The sequence below is a fragment of the Cylas formicarius genome, unplaced genomic scaffold, assembly GCF_029955315.1.
Source record: "Cylas formicarius isolate icCylForm1 unplaced genomic scaffold, icCylForm1.1 PGA_scaffold_3__17_contigs__length_32017465, whole genome shotgun sequence".
NCBI classification, from domain to species: domain Eukaryota; kingdom Metazoa; phylum Arthropoda; class Insecta; order Coleoptera; family Brentidae; genus Cylas; species Cylas formicarius.
In genome coordinates, this window is record NW_026844326.1 from 11,470,786 (window position 1) to 11,475,974 (window position 5,189).

The 5,189-nt window shown below is 34.9% G+C and overlaps 1 pseudogene; it reads right to left on the minus strand.

Annotated features, from left to right (window-relative positions):
* Nucleotides 1-3,201: 3,201 nt before the first annotated feature.
* Nucleotides 3,202-4,706, minus strand: LOC132699248 (protein charybde-like; annotated as a pseudogene).
* Between the last annotated feature and the right edge of the window lie 483 nt (nucleotides 4,707-5,189).

The following is a 5,189-nucleotide window of genomic DNA, read 5'->3' on the forward strand; positions in this document are numbered from 1 at the left end:
ATTCTAATTGAACATTCATTTTACAATGTTACAGAATTTAAGAAATATATGTTACAGTAAATTTGTACCTATATATTGCTGTATATTTTGCTGCTATGTATAAAAAATTTCAATAAACATTATTCTCTTCTATTCTATTCATAGTTGGCTAATTAAATAGGGTGTTTCTTTTGTCTTTTCAATTTTTTAATAGTTTGTGAAAAAAAGGCTGTCACTTCAACCATGTGTAGATTGTCAATAACGTCTTTCCATGTATGTCATACAGACACGTGCTAGACACTAAGTCAACCGTGGACGATTTCCGAAGTAGAGTAAAACAGGAAAATCCTCAGGTACTAAACGACCACCGGGGCGGTCAACACCTATGTAGAAGATGGCCCCTCGCATGATCGGTCTTTCGAAATACTGCTTGAGGTCAATTAGAGTTGCGATAATTCAAAAATGATGTCACTTTTCTAAGCGAACGGTCGATTCTAGTCATCAGGGTCTGGACGAGGACAACTCTGCTAAAAAAAATAATGGACAAGCAATAACGATAAGTAACCTACCGTCTTAACGTAAGTATTTTGATGATGGTGATGAAATTCTTGAGTAAAACAGTACACCAGCGAATTTTTACATTACTCGTTATTAAAAAACAAGGTTTACGTAAGTCCGACAATTTGGACACGTAATTGTTGTTAACCAACAACGATTTTTATATCGTTAATGAAATCGTAGTTAATCCTTCCTATGACTCACGCAATTCGAAGGTTCAACAAACTGTTTGATTCTTGCGTTAGATTAGTCGGGTAGTTTTTCCTGTTATCCTCCTCTTTGTTAAGTGATACGCGCGAATTAATCAAGTTCGGTTTATGGATCGTTGTTTGCGCAAGGTTTGCCTAAACAAGATACTGAAAACTCCCCGAAAATGGTTATTAAGCCCAATCGATCATTAAAAAATTTAGTTAGATTAATCCTAATGTGTACTCATTCTAGAATTGCGGTCCGAAATTATTAATCAATAACGCCTTTGATTACCAAAAATAACAAGATTGTCTTCGAAGTGAAAGCAAACATTTCGAACTACCAGAATTCAAGGTCACCTGGATATCAAAACATATAACTTGCTACACCTTTTCAAAATTAAAACGTAAACAATATCATTAAGTTCAAAAGGAAACCATTATTCAAAAAAATGTTGGTTCCAAAAAGAAACCAAAACATTTGAAATAAATGTTTCTTCAATTGTCACTTGAAAGAAATTTAAAAATTCAAAAAAAAAAGTTCTTTGAATTATATTTGATATAAAGCCTTAGGGACATAAAAATAAAATATACAAACTTCCAAGGAGGATTTGGGAATTTAGTGTACATAACAAACATAAAATTTCTTTATATAAAAACTATAACAATTAATTTGTTCTTGATTTTCCTCCATGTTCCTAAGGTATTTACTATATTCGAGTTTTGTGTAGTGCTACAGCTTCAAATTTAATAATTAGGAATCATTTTCTACACGGACACAAAAATCTTCTTTGGTGATTCTACTTGGAAATTCGTGAAGATGAAAATGAAAAATATGAAAGATGTTTCTGGACACTTTTAAATTTATCCCTTGATATAAGTAAGTGAAAATATTTTTTTCTACTCCCATCTGTAAAATACCTAATTACACACCGATCTAGCGTGCGGAAAGCGTCGCTTTACCACGTCAGTTTCGTTTCCCACGAATCCGGGCCACTTCGCACATTTCCGGGATTTTACCGCACGGGTTTGTGAGCAATCGGATGTTTTCCGAAATATTTTCCACGCTTTGAATTTTGACGTTTGTCAATTCTGAAGGTCATGTCAGTGAATGTATTTGTGTTGTTTTGGGAAAATGTACCTAAAAACTAACGTTCGTAAAAAAAGTATATTATGCCACACGCCATACTATTCCATAACTTTTCAAAAATCGTTTTAGTGCAACCAATTAGGAAGACTAATGTTACAAAATACTTAGTTGATAATAGTATCTTATGTAACAAGTGCGGTAAACGGCGTTTGACTCACGAATTTATTTGACACAAGCGGAGCGAGTTTTTAATAAACAAGTGAGTTAAAAAGTTTACCGAATGTGTTACATACTATACTTCTTCTACGACCGTTAGTTTTTTTTTAGAGATATTTCAGTGTTAATTAAAATAATTACGACATACGACAGAAGCCACAAACTATATTTTGGATACATCTTCCACATTTGCCTAATATGATTCATCTGTTTTAGTTTAATTTTAATTTTAACTAGGATTAAATGATTACGGTCAATTAATGATTTTTAGGCTAGACACAGGTTTTTGAGACCCAGATCTCCCTATGCTTATGCTTTAATATTGTAATTATGTATTGTAATATTGTAACAATAAAGTAATGTAAAATCGGATGTATTACCAATCGATTAAATTAATGGTTTTTGTGAGCTTGTATCAACAATTACATTTTGTAATAGAAAATGTGTAAAAGTATACTGTGGACACTCCACATTATTGCTAATAAATTTTTCAACCAACAACATTCTTAGGTTTTCTTTCCGATTTTTTATAAAACATAATAAAAGAAGAGAAGCGTATTAGGAAAACAAGGAAATTCGATAATTCTCAATAAGTCTTGTAATGATAATTATTAGTGGGATGCTTATATAATATATAATTGATTTTGTTTGATGTGGTTCAAATATTGCTCGATGATAGAAAGCAAAACATATTTTTTGTATAGTATATTATCAACGGAAATATTTTCTTAAATATATTCCAGTGTTTACGAAAGTTTGTGAGTTTAACCGCTTGCAGAATAAACAAAATATAAGATATATCTAATTTTTTTTTTTCGCTTAGAGTGTTTCCAAAATTCCCATGTTCCGGAAATTTTCCACATTCCAATTTACAATACTAAGAACAAAATACGACCGAACCACGTAAGCACCTATACTTCAAATGCCACGTCAGTCAGTTTTGTTTTTAAAAAACTATGTACTTATCCAAATGATCAATGCAAATCACCATTATTTTGCACTTCAATATATTTACAATTATAATGGAAAAAACTGATGTCTTGTTTTCATATATGCTAGAAATTGGGTTTTCAATACTATTAATCCATCTTATGTCTGAAACACTGTAATAGTTTTCCGATCGTAAAGTCGCAATGTCGGGGATGGGGAAAATTAATAAAATAACTGCGGTTTTATAAAAAAAACTATATTAATCATTGAAACTTATCTATAAAAGCATGAGATGGTGTACAGTAACTGTACGGTTATTTAAATTATCACACAATGTAGCCAGAGATATTTTCTAAATCTAATATTCAAATATAAAAACCTACAAAATATCTTAACCACTAAGCATTATAGCCTCACATAGATTTCCGCATACATGTAATTAAAACTTTGTACGGCCATGTATGTTTTTTTTTATATTTTTTTTATAACTTTTTCACGATTACATAACATACTCTACTCTATCCACTAGGGTATCACAATAAAGAAAATAAACAAATAAAAGCTTCAATGAGAGTTAAATTATTTTTTTCATTAAGTACACAGGTACATTTCCATATCATTATGCATTATTATAATACATATAATTATATCACGTAAAAAATAATCACGGACTCTAATTGAATCCTTTGGACCGTAATGGACCATCGTTCGATCATATACCTCGTTTCCATACAATGAGGAAAGTCGAAAATACTGTTAAAAACTACCATCAGTAACTAAAAACTAAGATCACGCTGCGCTTTTTATGATTTCTTCTTCATCATTTTTACAGTAATTATAAAAATAGAAAAAAAAAACAGTGCTCGATATTAAATTTGTTTCAGTCTCTAACAGTCGAAACTATTTTTTGAAGAAATAATAAGCAAATCGCTCACTCACGGAAAGGACGATACAACTTTTTCTTGGTCAGCTCGAAATCGGTACTTATGACGACGGTGCCACCTCTGGTTATTTTTCTGCAACGAACAAAGGGTGATTTTTAGTAAAACGTAGTCACCGAATCAGTTTTGGGAGTCGGGGGAGTTAACGAGACGAGTACTTACTTCAGAAACTGTGGCAGAAAAGTCCAACCGGCGTTCGCTTGCTTGAATGTAAGATAAACTTCGAAAGTCGACGGCGTCGACGGATCCAACTTCAGGCAACTCATCCGCCGGCAGTCCTCTTCGCCTTCGTAGAGAAGGTGCAGAGTCATGCCCCTCACGCCGCAGAGTTCAGATTCGGCGATCTCGAGGATGTCCTCGGACACTTTCTGCAAAAGCCCGGTCGGCAGAAGCACCTCGCCAGCGGAAAGATGAGTTCTTTTCGCCGCCCGGATCTCTTCCTCCAACATTTTTGCCAAAAAATGAGCGGCCGAACCGCACGAAGGCTCCTCCAAATGCGGCCTAGGATCGTAATACCATTCTGGAAGAAAACACCAAGCGTTAGGATCAATCGGCAAACGCGAAATCCGATAAAACCGCAGACCAAATGATACTTACTATTGGTTAATTGATATTCCGTGTGGTGATTGCTTTGCACAGGAAGTACCTCCATCTTGATAAAATTTATAAACTCTAACACTTAAATAATATCACAATAAAATCTCGGAAGCGGAGAGCTTCTTTGTATAAGGAAGCTTTTCAGCTCCTTCCTACTTCACGCTTGCACAAATCTGACTGACTGCCGGCCCCAACAGCTGATCGAAGCTTTTATAGGCGCTTCCCTACTTTGTTACGGAAACGGGCGAAGCGCGGTCGCGTAACCTCGGCTCGGCACATACACGCCACCGATCATGTTCCTTTGTTCTTCTGAATAGATGTTTTTTCGTATGGCAATCTGAAAATTGAGGGCTTTCGTTTAAAACAGGACGAATGCACGAGAGTCGAAGACCAAGCTACGTTTCCCTGGGCCGTAATATTTGCGGAGAATTTCTAACGAACGGGCAAACTGCAGATGTTGCTAGCCGGCAGATATGATGCAATACCTGATAAAAATCCATAAACCGGCTTTCCTGCACGATGACTGGTGTGCGACTTTCAATACGACGAAGTTCAAACAGAAAATTTAACGGAGGTATCTGGTTTATTTTCTTGTTTTCTACGATTTACGATCGGCCGTGTGGACCCGCGAAGCGTGGAGAGATTTACTTTGTTCTCGAAGAAACGAGATTTTACGTGCGAGCTACCGGC